General features: G+C 44.9%; 1 protein-coding gene across 11 annotated transcripts in view; it reads left to right on the plus strand.

Moving 5' to 3' along the window:
* The window catches only part of MAD1L1 (mitotic arrest deficient 1 like 1), a 352049-nt gene that overhangs the window by 155309 nt on the left and 180764 nt on the right, over positions 1–15976 (plus strand). The gene's annotated exons all lie outside the window — the stretch shown is intronic.

The following is a 15976-nucleotide window of genomic DNA, read 5'->3' on the forward strand; positions in this document are numbered from 1 at the left end:
GGGCACGGGTGGCCGATGTGTCCTGATGCTCTGTGTAAGCCTGGCTCCTTTAGGATCATCAGCGCCCCTTTCTTTCCTTGCCTGGGATACTGTGCGTGGGGAGAGCCTGGAAAGCGCTGAGGAGTGCACAGACGGCAGGAAAACCTTGATGCCCTCACCCACGGAGGGCACCAAAGTCACGCGTGCCCTTCCTTCGCCTCGCCTCCTTCCCTCCTTTCCCCCTCATCCGTTCATCTGTCCACTCGTCCTTCCTTCCACCCGCTCACCCGCTCATCCATCGTGTGGTTATTGGCTGACGGCCAGGTGCCGCGGCGTCGGCCACCTTCCCATAGCTGCCCACGTGTTTGGGGAAAGAGCCAGGACAGGACGGACAGACCTGTTTGTGTCCTGTGTTTACCACCTGACACTTAGTACAGTCTTTGAGAACAAAACCCTCAGTGGTTGTGAAGTGTTTCTTGGTAAGGATGTACCAGAATTAGACTCCTCTATTTGTTGGGAATTGAGACGGTTTCCATTTTTTATCATCTTTTCTGGTGCGCCCAGCTTCCTGGGACCCAGCTCTCCAGGCGGGCACGAGCTTGGGCGCCAGCTCTACGGAGCCCTTCCTCATCGAGGAGAGCTCGAGTGGCTTCTCTTTCCCCTTCTCAGTTCTGTAGTTTGGTCTTCGACCCGAGTCTTAGTGGAATTGGGTTAGAGCACCTTCCCCTCGAGTCCTCTGGCCCTGCTGCCCATTCACTGTGAGGCAGGGCTGGAGGGTGAGAGATGGTGCCTGGCCCGTCCCAAAGTGTCACCCCGGGCTTGTGGGCAGCCGCAGCGTCTCCAGCACCAGCCGTCACCTCGGGATGCGGTGCTGCCCTGCCTGGGGAGGTGCATCCGTGGCAAGCGTGGCCAACTGTGGCTGTGGGGTCTCTGCTCCAGGCCAGGCCTGAAGCTGGGAGCGGCTGCGGGATCGCGAGCTGCGCTCCCTGCTCCAGGCCTCACATGCTGCTTCTCTGAGTGTGGCCTGGGGCACATTGCGCTCAGCTGTGCGCGAGGCTGACGTCACCCTAACCCCGGGCTGGGGCACCGCGGGGTCACGCCCTCCCCTGCTCCCCGGGGAGGCAGCACAGGCGGCGTCGGCGGGGCTGCGGCACAGAGCCCGGCGCTGCGGCTGTCGGAGGGCCTTGCGCGGGCACAGGGTCGAGCTGCTCTGCCCCCCAGGCAGCAAAGGCCTGGAGAAGTGGGGGCAGGAGGGCGGGTGGCTCCTCAGGGCCCTCGCCGCTGCCGCCCGCATGGAGGGCTGTGGCTCGGGCAGCAGGCAGCCCGCCAGCCAGCACGGAAGCCGGCGTGTGGGCATGGCCACAGGAGGAGGCCTGGGCGGAGCCCTCTGCCGAGCGGTGTGGTTTTTGACACGTTCTTCCCCTTGCCGGGTACTGTCTCGGGTGTTGAGGGTACAGCAGAGGAGGGGAAAGTGTGCCTCGCCTGCCTTTGCCCGGTTAGGCAGACGGAGAATCCGGAAGCGGGGGCCCCCCCGGAATAGCCCCATCCTGGGGCACCCCCGAGCGGGCCCCGTGCCCTCAGCAGCTTGGGAAGGGCACCCTCGAAGCAGCTGTGTTTAATCTCAGGAGGCTGTTGAGTTGGAATAACCAGGAGCTTGTTTTGTTTTTAATATTGTGGGGGGGCATTCCAAGTAGGTGAGACTAATAATAATAAAAGCAGCTAAAGTTACACCTGATGTTGTGGGGTTTTACGTAAACGGTCTTATCTGGTCCCCCAGATAACTCTGTGAGAGAAGATTTTGTCTCTCTCTTTGGTTGAGAAAATGAGGCTCAGAGAGCCCTGGTGACTTACAGCCACACAGGCACGCGGGCTGGGCTCTGGGCTCTGGGTGGTCTGACCTCACGGGGGGCTCCAGTCTGGTGCCGTGCGGACCTGGAGGGCGGGAGGCTGGCACAGGGCCTGCGCGAGGTCAGTAGCTGATGCCGCGTGTTGGGTGAGGAGTGGGACTGGCTGAGCTGGGGCGTGCGCTCCTGGCGTTGTGTGTCTTGGGTGAGCCCCGAGGAGGTGTGAGCCGGTGATGCTGCTGCCGCCCTCGGGAGCCTGGGCGTGGTGGGGCCCCGGGTCTGTGCCCATCCGCACATGGACGAGCCGCCCCGTCGTGTGTCCTTCTGTGGAGGAGACCCCGCCCTGTCCGTGCTGCTCCCACCCTAGCACAGCCCTGGGCGCGCTCCGTCCTCCGAGGCCCGTTCACGTCCCTGCCCTGGCTGAGGACTACCCCATCTCCACCGCGTCACCCCCCAGGCTGAGATCTTGGAGAACAGGGCAGTATCTCCACTTGATTGGAACCTCTCAGAACTAGCCTGACCCTGGCTGGGCATCCACCACCCTGGACTTGAACCCAATGTGGGGCTGCCTGGGACCTGAGGCCTTGTTGAGGTTGCCGCCCTCTGGGTTCGTCCTTTTGCTCTGAGTCCTGGTCTGGAATTCCAGGCCTGTGAGCAGAGCTGTGCTCTGAGGGCAGCCTGGGCAGGGGGAGCTGGTCCCTGAGCTCTGGGCAGCTCCCTGTTGGGGGTGGGGGGAGGAAAAACCCGGCCTGGCGCTTGACCCTCATGTTGAGGAAGGGAGCTGTTTGGGCCGTGCCACGTGCCCCCGGGACTGCGGGCTCGGGATGGCTGCCCGCCCGCAGCGGGCGCTCGAGCCCAGGGCTGTGCGGCTTTGATTCACGCAGCGAAGGTTTCAGCCTGGGTCCCTCCCACGGTCCGTGTGATGATGCAGGGCTCGGGCGCTGCTTCCTGCAGCCCTGGGCTCAGAGCTTCACTCTGTCACTAGTGTCCGGTGCCCGGGGGCACGTTCTTCAACTCAGTGGGTCCGGGTCTTCTTCTGAGAGCGGGGCCAGCACCTGCCTCTGTGGTTGTTCTGAAGACGGACCGTTCCATCCACTCATTTCTCCCTCGAACAGGAGTTTCCCGAGTGCCGGTTACGTTCCAGGCTGTGCCGGGGGGCGGGTGTCCAGCAGGAGGACAGGCCAGCTGAGCCAGTTGGAGGGGGAAGCACGTGGTACAACCGTGGCCCCACATGCGGTGAGCCCACGTGAGCCACCAGCTGCCATGTTCCTGCCTCCAGTGAAGAAAGCCACCGAGTCCTCGAAGCCTTGTAAAGGTCTGAGCGGCCGTGCACCAGGTCGTGTCGTCCAGCTCCTGTTGTGTAGGCAGGGAAGCTGAGGTGCAGCGTGGAAGGGCCGTCCCCACCTGCGGTCTGTCCCTGCATCATCCGCGCTTCCTCTCTGTCCTGTCCCATAAATCATGTTTAGCACACGGCCAGGCCACGCCAGCGGTCACATCCTCACCTGTGGTCCCCACCTCTGTGTGGTGTGACGTGCTGCATGGACTGGGGGGGTCACAGAACCCCTCCCTGGTGAGGGCCCAGACAGGGGGGCAGCGCCGGCGGTCCTGAGGCAGCGCCCACGCTCTCGGCAGGCCCTGGTGAGGCCCTGCTGCAGGCAGCTCGGGCCGGGTCAGGGCGGATGCCGGGGCCGCGCCATCACACAGCGCGCGTGAGTGGAGTGGAATTGTAGTAGAGCGGTGTGAGATCTAAGTAAAATTGCTCTGGGAAATCTCAATTGATTCCCACGCCTGCCTACAATAGGTGTCGAAGAGCTTTTTATCAGGAGGCTGAAATTGCAGGAACACGCCTGCTGGTGAGAAATACAGAGGAACACAGAGGAGCCGGGGCTCATCCCTTCCACCCCCGGGGGCGGGTGTGGGCGGTGGGGGGATGCCCTGGCCGTGACTCAGACCTCAGATGGCTGTGCCCTGCGCGTGGAGGGTGAGGCAGTGAAACGAGACCTCAGCCCTTCCCCGGGCGGGGCCCGCAGGGCAGGACGTGTGGGTGCCCCCGCCTGGACCCGTGCTGAGCCCTGGGGACGGGAGCTGCCTTTCCAGGCGGCCAGCCCTCCCCTCCACGGCCTGCTCTGCACCTGGTGACCCGGCGGGGCAGGGCTCCGTGAGTGATGAGGGCGTCGTGGAGTGAGGCTGACGGACGCAGGGAGTGACAAATGGGGGGCGGGGGGGACGCGCCCTGACGGCTGCCTCCCTCTGCCCGGCTGTTTCTGGACCGTCTCTCGTGGCCACACGGGCCCGAGGGTCAGGATTGGGATCCCTGGCTCCTGCTGGGTCCCCAGGAGAATTCCAGGTTGCATGCTGTCTGGAAGACCTCCAGCCCCAGGAGCTGAATGCTCTCGGGAGGAGGAACTGGGAACTTTGGGTGAGAAATGACAGCCTTTTCCCAGAGCTCAGTGTGACCTCTGCTTCGTGGAGGTTTCACTTCATTTCTGCTCATCCTTCCTCCTGTCCCTGTCTCGTCAATGTAATCACGACACCCACACTAATCTTCCCTCGGCTCCAGGCGTCTCCCTCCTTGTTCCAGACCACGTGTGTGACATTCAGGGCTCCCTGGGACTGTGCCCCCCCCCCCCCCCAGCCCCCCGCTGTCTTCCCCTCCCGGTCCTCTTCCACTAAATGATGTGACTGCCTGGAACCTGTGCTGAAAGCCAGTATATCCTGCCCCCCTCCAGCCTCCGCCAGATGTGCAGTGCCTTCGGCCTCCCCGTGAGTCCTTCCTGCTCTCAGCATTCAGCAGAGGTAGGAGGGGGAGTTGGTCTTCGGGCGGAATGCTTTTTGCGAGAAGCTGTTTGTAAGTGTGACTGTACAGCCATAGCCGTGCTTCTGAAACTACAGAATATCTTTTCTAAATACTTATTTTCTGTCAGCTTTTTAAGAGTGTGTAACACTGGGGGAAGACAGTCTCCCTGGGTTTTGAACTTTATATAAATGGAATTGTACAGTATGTGATCTTTTGTGCTAGTTTCTGTTGCTCGAAATCGTGCTGCGGGTTCAGCTGTGTCATTTCTGTTGTATGAGTGTACCTCGTATGTTTTCATTCTTCCGTTGATGGCTGTTTGGTTTCTTCCTTTCTCAGCGACCGTGAGTCGTGCTGCCGTGAACATTCTTTCCCTTGTCTTTCGGCCACGTGCACACGCATGAGTTCTGTCTGTGCACCCCTGGGAGGGTCCATTGTGTGTTCACCTGTGCAGTTGGTGTCAGATGGTTTGCCAGGGTGGCTGTGACAGTTACACGCCTGCCAGCAGGGCACAAGCATTCCTGTTGCTGCAAAGCCTTGCTCACACTTCGTGCATCGTTCCTTTAAGCTCCTGCCATCCACGGAGGAGTTTAGTTTGCAGTTTGCATCTCCCAGGGGCGGATGAGGTTGGACATGTCTTTGTGTGCTTATTGGCCATTTGGAGATCCTCTGTGGGGAAGCCCCTTCCAAATTCACTGCCTGTTTTTTTTCCTTCTGCCTTTTTTGTCTTGATTTGTAAGAATGCTTTATATATTCTGGATCCTAGCCTTTTTTTGTCAGGTATTTTCCTAGCTTTTCATGCTAACTTACAGAGTTCTTGATTTTAATGAGATCTACTCTATCCACGTGAAAGTTCCTTTATGGTTATTATTTTTTGTGTATTCTCTGTTTAAGAAAGCTTTGCTTGCCCCAAGACACTGATGTATCTTTTAATAATGTTTTCTTCAACATCTTGCTTTTTCACACTTACTTCACAGCACAAGGGTTTATTGTATTTGACAAGCTTCGTTCTCTCCCCATGTGGATATTCAGCTGACTCGACACCATTTATTGAAAAGATGGTCCTTCCCTGCTGCTCCTGAGCGCTGCTTACGGGAAACTGCGTCCCTCTGTGTGTTGGGCTTTCCTGCCTTCTGGATTCTGCTTCTCTCTCTCTGCCGGAAGCACACTGCTGTCACTGCGAGGCGCCCGCTCTGATAGGGGAGCCCGCCCGCCTTGCCATCCGATTGCCGGGGTGGCCACTGCCCTCCGCATTTTCCTGTCAGGTTTAGCGCTCCGCCTGTCAGTTTCTACCAGTAAACCTGCCGAGATTTTTACTGGGAATGCAGTGGTTCAGTAACATCTTCACAACATTAAATCACCTGACCTGTGAACATGTTTATTTGCATCCTCATTTTTAGGTCATTAATTTCTCTCAGTAATGTTTTTAAAGTTTTCTAGGTAGACATCTCATCTCGTAGGGTTTTTTTTTTTTCTATTTTTTAATGATGATGTTGTAAATGACATCTTTTCCAGGATTTCTTCCCCAGCCCTTTTTGCTGGCGTGTAGGGATGTGATTGAACCTAGAATGTTGACTTGGATCCAACAACGTTGCTAAGCTTGCTTGTGCTAATAATTTATTTCTAAATTTTATTGGATTTTCTGTGTTCACAGTTGTGTCAGCTACTAATAGCAGTTTTTCATTTCTTTCTGATCTTCACGCCTTTATGTCTTTTCTTGCCTTATGCCATGGCTTAGCGTCCCCAGTACTGTTTTGAATGGAAGGGTCAGTAGCTCGGCTCTCTTTCCAGCACGCCACTGTCACAGAGCGCGCCTGTGGTGCGGGAATCTGTCAGATCAAAGAGGGTCCCTTCCGTCCCTCATTTGCTGAGAGGGTTTTTTTTTTGTTTTATTGGTTTAATCATGAAGAGCTATTGAATTTTAATCCAGTGCTTTTACTGCATATGTTGAGATGGTCATGATTTTTCTTTTTTATTCTGTTAATTTGGAGAATTTAATTAATGGGTTTTCAACTGTTAAAGCAAAAACTGTAATCCAGGAATAAACAAACGTGTCTCTGGGTTGTCTTGTAAGTAATGCTTTACTTGGTTTGCTAATAAGCAGTTCAGGGAATTTTGCATCTGTGTTTATGAGAGATCGTGACAGTTTTTATTTCTTATAAAGTCCTTATCAGGTTTTGGTGTCACAGTTTTTCTGGCTTTATAAAATGAGTTAGGAAATTCTCTTTTCCCTTCCTTGTAATAGTCTGTGTAAGACTGGTAGTATTTCTTCCTTAAAAGTTTGGTAGAATTCACAAATAAAGGTATCCAGACTTGGAGTTTTTGTTTTGGGAAGATTCTATATTGTGACTTTCTCTTCTTTTAGTAACTTGGAAACTATTCAGATTTTTTTTTCTTCTTGATGCAGTTATGATAAGCTTTGTTTTTCTTCTAAGTTTGTCTATTTTATCACTTCATCTAAAAATTTAAATTTGAAGTTCAGTATATCTTGTTAGATTTTAAAATATTTTAATGGACTGTAGTTATTTCTTTCATTCTCATCATTTGGTTATTTAATATCTCTCTTGATCTGTCTCATCAGGGTTTCATCAATCGTTTGAATGAACTAACTTTGGTATTACTGATTCTATACGGTATGTATTCTATTTCATTAATTTCTGTTTTCATTTTTATTATTACCTTCCTTTGGTTTAATTTGTTTTTCTTGTTCTGACTTTCTGAGTTGTATATGTAGATGATTGGTTTTATCCTTGTCTTCTGATGCATGCATTTAAGACTGTTAATTTGGATGCGTAGTTTAGTGCTAATACACTGTATTTTTCTTATTTAGTTCAAAACATTTATCTGTCTCCATTGCGACTTTACAGGTATATGTGTTTGTTACCACCTGCGTCTCTAAGCGTCCACAGGTTCATTTCTCTTCTGCCTGCGGAATAACCTTCAGTATTTCCCTTGGTGTGGATGTGTACTGAGGAATTGTCGTAGTTTTCCTTGTTCTTTTGTTTTTGTTTTTTTGTTTTTAAATAGATTTATTTATTTTTTGGCTGCATTGGGTCTTCATGGCTGTGTGAGGGCTCTCTCTAGTTGTGGTGAGTGGGGGCTACTCTTCGTTGCAGTGTGTGGGCTTCTTATTGCAGTGGCTTCTCTTGCTGTGAAGCACGGGCTTCAGTAGTTGCAGCGTGTGGGCTCAGTAGTTGTGGCACACGGGCTTAGTTGCTCCATTGCATGTGGGATCTTCCTGGACCAGGGCTTGCACCCATGTTCACCGCACTGGCAGGTGGATTCTTCACCACTGTGCCACCAGTGAAGTCCATTTTTCTTGCTTTGAAGATGTATTTGGTAAACTTATTTTTGGAGGATTTTTTGCTGCGTGTAGAATGCTAGGTTGGCAGCCTACACCTGTGCCCTTTGACAGTTCCTTCCACTGTCTTTTGACGTCCATCAACTCTGTTGAGAAATGTGCTGTCATCTGATTAGCAGCGGATTAGTTCCCCTGTACTCCAGCAGCTTTTATTGTTTTTTTGTTTCTTGCTTGGTTTTTTTGGGGGTTGGGGAGAGCATGGGCAGAGGATTATGTAAATGCCCTTATATATATAGAATGTTTCTTAGTTATTAAACTTTGCGTTTGGAAGAGTTTATGGAAAAACCGAGAAGATGATGTAGAGCTCCTATCCTGTTTCTCCTACCCCACAGTTTTGCCTAGTGTTAACGTCTTGCATTCATGTGGCACAGATGTCACAGTTAATGAACCAATGTCAGTACATTATCATTAACTAACGTCCGTCAGTTACATGAAGGTTTACTCTTTGTGTGGTAGAGTTCTTTGGGTTCTGACACATGCGTGACATTATGTAGCCACCATTACAGGATCATACACAGAAATGTATGTTTGATTGCCTCTGTTTTCTGGAAGAGATTTCAGATAGTATCATTTCTTGCTTAAATATTTGGTAGAATTCACCAGGGAAACCATTTGGGTCTGGTGCTTTCTTTTTAGGAAGGCTATTACTTATTAATTCAATTTCTTTAATAGATACAGGCCTACTCAGATTTTCTATTTCTCCTTTTATGAATTTTGATAGTTTGCATCTTTTAAGGTATTGGTCTTAAGTCTTAAAATTTCTGTGTATAGCCTTGTTGATAATACTTCTTTATTCTTTTTTATGTCCATGGGATTAATAGTGATAACCCCTTTCATTTCTGATACTAGTCATTTATGTCTTCTCACTTTTTGTCTTGGTCAGCCTGCTAGAGGTTTATCAACCTTGCTACCTTGTCAAAGAACAGGTGTTTGGTTTTGTTCATTCTCTCAATGATTTCCTATTTTCAGTTTCATTGATTTTTTTTTTCTTATTTGTATTATGCTTTTCTTCTGCTTGCTTAAGGCTTACATTGCTCTTCTTTTAGTTTCCTAAGATGGAAGCTTAGATGATTGATTTTAGATCTTTTCTAAATATGAATTTAATGCTGTAAATTTCCCTCTAAGTGCTGCTTTTGCTACATCCCACAAATTTTGATAAGTTGTATTTTCATTTTCATTCTGTTAAAAATATTGTTAAATTTCTCTTGAAACTTTTTCTTTGATCTGTGTGTTATTTAGAAGTGTTATTTAATCTTCACCTTTTTGGGGATTGCCTGGCCATCTTTCTGTTCCCGTTTTCTAGCTTAATTCCAGTATACTCTGAGAGCTCACCTTGCTTGGTCTGGGTTCTTTTAAATGTGTGTTGATACGTTTTATGGCCTAGAATGTGGTCTATCTTGGTGAATGTTCATGTGCGCTCAAGAGGCATGTGCGTCCTGCTGTTGGCTGAAGTATTTTATCAGTGTCAATTAGGTCTCATTGACTGATGCTGCTGTTTGGTTCAGCTGTGTCCTTACTGATTTCCTGCCTGCTGGACCTGTCCGTTACTGGTGGAGGGGTGTGGAGGTCTCCAGCTGTGCAGGGAACACATCTTTCTCCTTGCAACTCTATCAGTTTTGCCTCATGTAACTTGACTGCCTGTCGTCGGGCGCGTGTGTGTTAAGGATTCTGTGTCTTCTTGGGAGGATCGACCCCTTTACCCTTGTGTAATGCCTCTCTTTATCCCTGGCAGCTTTCTTTGTCCTGAAGTCTGCTGTGCCTGAGATTAACAAAGCTACTGCCTGCTTCCTTTTGATTGAGGTTAGCATGGCATATCTTTATCCCTTAACTTTGAAGTCTATCTGTGTTTTTATTTTTAATGTGGGTTTTTTTGTAGACAACATAGTGGGATCTTGTTTTTTCAGTCTGTTGTGATAGTATCTTTTATGTGGCATGTTTAGATCATTCACACGTAATGTGATGGCTGGTGTTGCTTGTTCAGCATCTCTGGGGTCTGTTGCTGTTTTCTGTTTGGACACTTGTTCTTTGTTTCTTTTTTATCTTCCCCTCTTGATCTGCCTTGTTTGGCGTTAACTGAGCATTTTATATGATTCCATTTCTTCTTCTCTTTTAGCTCCTGAATTATACTTCTTAAATAATTCTTTTTAATGACTGCCCTGGAGTTTGAAATATACGTTTAGTAGTAATCTAAGTGCACTTTGAAGTCACACTGTCCCATTTCAAGATAGCGCACCCACCTTATAACTGTCTCCGCGAGTCCTACCCCCCCCCCGTCCTGTATGGCAGTGCTGTCCTTTGTTACACAGGCGCAGGGGCTGCAGTCACCCAGTGCATCATTGCTGTTACTGCCTTAGCAGTTATGTATTAGATCAGTTATGACTAAGGAAAATGAAAGATTCTGTTGTACCTTCAATTATTCCTTCTCTGAATCTCTTCCTTTCTTTATGTAGACCCGACTTTCTGGCCTCTATCATTTTGCTTCTCTCTGAAGAATGCCTTTTAATATTTTTGTAGGGCAGATGAACCAGCAACAAACTTTTTTTTTTTTTTTGGTCTGAGAAAATCTTTATTTTCTATTTATTTATTTTTTACTCTTGAAGGGTAATTTCACTGGATACAGAATTCTAGGATGGTGAGTTTTTTCTTTCAACACTTATAAAATTTTCCTACATTCTCATCTCACTTCTATGGTTTCTGGCATCTTTTGGATTTCTCTATCCTTGATTTTCCAAAGTTTGAGTATGATATACCTAGATAGATTTTGGGGGTATTTATCTTCATATTCTCTGAAGTTCCTGGATCTGTGGTTTGGTGATTGTCATTCATTTTGGAAAATCTCAACCATTGTTCAAAGATTTCTTCTCCTTTTTTACTTTCTTTTCTGGTATTCCTGTTATGCATACCTTATGTCTTTTGTAATTGTCCTACTGTTCTTAGATACTCTCTTTTTCTTCATTATTTTTCTCTCACATTTTAGTTTGGGAAGTTTCTATTGACATTTTATGTCTTTGTTTTCTCTTCTATGTATTCTCTTTGTTATTTGTATTCTTATACTCTTTGCATGTGCTGTTTTATATTTTTCTTATTTTAAGTCGGTTAGCTCATTAATTTTCAGCTTTTAGGTTTTCTGACATAACCACTAGATTTATACATTTCCTGCTAAGCTCTTTTTCTTGCGTCCCAGTAATTGTGTAGGAATGTGTTGATGTGTGCAAGGGACTGTCTGTAGTGGGGCCCGTATGTGCAGAGTCCTGGTGTGTGTGTGTAAAGGGATGCGGGCGTGTGCATGGCTTATAGATAGTACAGGGTGTATAGCGTGGCCTTTTCTTACAAAAAACCTTTTTGTCGAAGTATAAAATGCAGAGAAGTCTGAGAAATTTCACAGCAATCACACTAGCTTTATGTTTTTTGTTATGCAGTTCTGTGTATGATCAGATTTCCTTTATGGTGTTTGATTTGACCTGTTGTTAATCAAAATGTGTTTAAATTTAGAAATGTACTGGGTTTTCTTAGTAATATTTTTACAGTTGATTTTTTTAAGAACTTTTATTGAGATACGAGTGACATACAATAAACTGCACATATTTAAAGTGTACAATTTGATTTTTTTTCTTATTAGTAATGTATATATGACAATCCCAATCTCCCAATTCATCCCACCCCCTCACCGCCACTTTCCCCACTTGGTGTCCATATGTTTGTTCTCTACATCTGTGTCTCTGTTTCTGCCTTGCAAACCATTTGATCTGTACCATTTTTCTATATTCCGCATATATGTGTTAATATACGATATTTATTTTTCTCTTTCTGACTCACTTCACTCTGTATGACAGTCTCTAGATCCATTCATGTCTCTACAAATGTCCCAATTTTGTTCCCTTTTATGGCTGAGTAATATTCCATTGCATATATGTACCACATCTTCTTTATCCATTCCTCTGTTGATGGGCATTTAGGTTGCTTCCATGTCCTGGCTATTGTAAATAGTGCTGCAATGAACATTGGGGTGCATGTGTCTTTTTGAATTACAGTGTTCTCTGGATATATGCCCAGTAATGGGATTGCTGGGTCATATGGTAACTCTGTTTTTAGTTTTCCAAGGAACCTCCATACTGTTCTCCATAGTGGCTGTATCAATTTACATTCCCACCAACAGTGCAAGAGCATTCCCTTTTCTCCACACCTTCTCCAGCATGTACTGTTTGTAGATTTTCTGATGATGCCCATTCTAACCGGTGTGAGGTGATACCTTATTGTGGTTTTGATTTGCATTTCTCTAAAGATTAGTGATGTTGAGCAGCTTTTCACATGCCTCTTGGCCATCCATATGTCTTCTTTGAAGAAATGCCTATTTAGGTCTTATGCCCATTTTTTGATTGGGTTGCTTGTTTTTTTGATATTGAGCTGCATATGAACTGTTCATATATTTTGAGATTAGTCCTTTGTCTGTTGACTCGTTTGCAAATATTTTCTCCCGTCCTGAGGGTTGTCTTTTTGTCTTGCTTATAGTTTCCTTTGCTGTGCAGGAGCTTTTAAGTTTCGTTAGTCCCACTTGTTTATTTTTGTTTTTATTTCCATTACTCTAGGAGGTGGGTCCAAAAAGATCTTGCTGTGATTTATGTCAGTGTCCTTCCTATGTTTTCCTCTAGGAGTTTTATAGTGTCTGGCCTTACATTTAGGTCTTTAATCCATTTTTGTGTATGGTGTTAGGGAGTGTTCTAATTCCTTTCTTTTACATGTAGCTGTCCAGTTTTCCCAGCACCACTTATTGAAGAGGCTGTCTGTTCTCCATTGTATATCCTTGCCTCCTTTGTCATAGATTAGTTGACCATAGTTTATCTCTGGGCTTTCTGTCTTGTTCCATTGATCTGTGTTTCTGTTTTTGTGCCAGTACCATATTGTCTTGATTACTGTAGCTTTGTAGTATAGTCTGAAGTCAGGGAGTCTGATTCCTCCAGCTCCGTTTTTTTCCCCTCTAGATTGCTTTGGCTATTCGGGGTCTTTTGTGTTTCCATACAAATTTTAGGATTCTTCATTCTACTTCTGTAAAAAACGCCATTGGTAATTTGATAGGGATTGCATTGAATCTGTAGATTGCTTTGGGTGGTATAGTCATTTTCACAATGTTGATTCTTCCAATCCAAGAACATGGTATATCTCTTCATCTGTTAGTGTCATCTTTGATTTCTTTCATTAGCGTCTTATAGTTTTCTGAGTACAAGTCTTTTAGCTCCTTGGTTAGGTTTATTCCTAGGTATTTTATTCTTTTTGTTGCAATGGTGAATGGGATTGTTTCCTTAATTTCTCTTTCTGGTCTTTCATTGTTAGCGTATAGAAATGCAAGAGATTTCTGTGTGTTAATTTTGTATCCTGCAACTTTACCACATTCACTGATTAGCTCAAGTAGTTTTCTGGTGGCATCTTTAGGATTTTCTATGTATAGTATCATGTCATCTGCGAACAGTGACAGTTTTACCTCTTCTTTTCCAATTTGGATTCCTTTTATTTCTTTTTCTTCTCTGATTGCTGTGGCAAGGACTTCCAAAACTATGTTGAATAGTAGTGGCGAGAGTGGACATCCTTGTCTTGTTCCTGATCTTAGAGGAAATGCTTCCAGTTTTTCACCATTGAGAATGATGTTTGCTGTGAGTTTGTCGTATATGACCTTTATTGTGTTGAGATAGGTTCCCTCTATGCCCACCTCCTGGACAGTTTTTTTTTTTTTTTTTATCATAAATCGGTGTTGAATTTTGTCAAAAGATTTTTCTGTGCCTATTGAGATGATCATGTAGTTTTTATCCTTCATTTTGTTAATATGGTGTATCACATTGATTGATCCACGTGTATTGAAGAATCCTTGCATTTCAGGGATAAACCCCACTTGATCATGGTGTATGATCCTTTTAATGTGTTGTTGGATTCTGTTTGCTAGTATTTTGTTGAGGAATTTTGCATCTAAATTCATCAGTGTTATTGGTCCATAATTTTCTTTTTTTGTAGTAGCTTTGTCTGGTTTTGGTATCAGGGTGATGGTGGCCTCGTAGAATGAGTTTGGGAGTGTTCCTTGCTCTGAAATTTTGTGGAAGAGTTTGAGAAGGATGGGTGGTTTTAGCTCTTCTCTGTTTGATAAAATTCACCTGTGAAGCCATCTGGTCTTGAACTTTTGTTTGTTGGAAGATTTTGTTTGTTTATTTGTTTGTTTGTTGTTGGAAGATTTTTAATCACAGTTTCAATTTCCTTACTTGTGATTGCTCTGTTCATATTTTCTATTTCTTCCTGATTCAGTCTTGGAAAGTTATACCTTTCTAAGAATCTGTCCATTTCTTCCAGGTTGTCCACTTTATTGGCATATGGTTTTTTGTAGTAGTATCTTATGGTGCTTTTTATTTCTGCAGTATCTGTTGTAACTTCTCCTGTTTCATTTCTGATTTTATTGATCTAATTCCTCTCCCTCTTTTTCTTGATGAGTCTTGCTAGAGGTTTATCAATTTTATTTATCTTCTCAAAGAACAAGCTTTTAGTTTTATTGATTTTTGCTATTGTTTTCTTTATTTCTACTTCATTTATTTCTGCTCTGATCTTTATGATTTCTCTCTGTCTGCTAACTTTGGGTTTTGTTTGCTCTTCTTTCTCTAGTTTCTTTAGGTGTAAGGTTAGATTGTTTATTTGGGATTTTTCTTGTTTCTAGAGGTAGGATTGTATTGCTATAAACTTCCCTCTTAAAACTGCTTTTGCTGCATCCCATAGGTTTTGGATCGTTGTGTTTTTGTTGTCATTTGTCTCTAGATATTTTTTTATTTCCTCTTTGATTTCTTCAGTGATCTCTTGGTTATTTAGTTGCATATTGTTTAGCCTCCATGTATTTGTGTATTTACAGTTTTTTTCCTCTAATTGACTTCTAATCTCATAGCGTTGTGGTTGGAAAAGACACCTGATACGATTTCAGTTTTCTTAAATTTATCAAGGCTTGATTTGTGACCCAAAATGTGATCTCTCCTGGAGAATGTTCCGTGTGCAGTTGAGAAGAAAGTGTAATCTGCTGTTTTTGGATGTCATGTCCTATAGATATCTGTTAAATCTAGCTGGTTTATTGTGTCATTTAAAGCTTGTGTTTCCTTATTAATTTTTCTGTGTGGATGATCTGTCCATTGGTGTAAGTTGTTTGGGGCAGTGTTCAATAAATATCTTCTAGATCACAATTTTAACAATGCTCTTCAGAATTTGCATTTCTTGCTCTTCTGCTCAGTCTGTCAGTTACTGTTAGACATATATTAAAGTCTTGCCATTTTGTTAATACTTGCTTTATGTATTTTGTAAGTTTAAAACTCCCATATAGTCCTAATGAATTAATTGAACCTTTTTATTGGTCTGTGATGAGCCTCTACCTGTGGTGACACTTGATGCCTTTTGTTATAGTTTGTATGATATTGATATATCTGAAGCTTTCTTTTGTTAACGTTTTTCCATTTATTTTGCTTTGAAACTCTGTGGTTGTGTTTCATGTAAATAGTTTGAGCTGACACTTGTTTTTCTTTATGTGGGATGGTCTACCTTTGTGTTTTAATTGCAAAGTTTAGTCTGTTTATATTGTTCATTCTTCTGATTTATTTTTTACTTTCTTCCATCTTATTTAATAGTTTTTATTAGTCTCATTGTTTACTACCTTCCCATTTTCTTGCCTTCTCTTGAATTTATTGGAGCTTTTTTGTCATGTTGTTTATTTTTCTCTCTTTTGTATCTTTCTTGGTCTCTCTTCTTTTAGTGGTTTCATGTTTATTTAATGAATAGATACTTAATGAAATCTTTACTGCCTTCGAGAGCACTTTAAAGGCTCCCAACTTGCTTAGATGCTCCTATTATATTTTAGTTCTTTTTTTTCCCCTGACTTTATTTTTAATTTGCATCTTTTTAGTAGGTGGTATATTCCGTGGATAATGTCTGCGTGTTACATATGTGAAACTTATAAGCATGTGGGCAGTGAGACGTGCACCTTCCGTG

Source organism: Hippopotamus amphibius, chromosome 9 (genome assembly GCF_030028045.1).
Source record: "Hippopotamus amphibius kiboko isolate mHipAmp2 chromosome 9, mHipAmp2.hap2, whole genome shotgun sequence".
NCBI classification, from domain to species: domain Eukaryota; kingdom Metazoa; phylum Chordata; class Mammalia; order Artiodactyla; family Hippopotamidae; genus Hippopotamus; species Hippopotamus amphibius.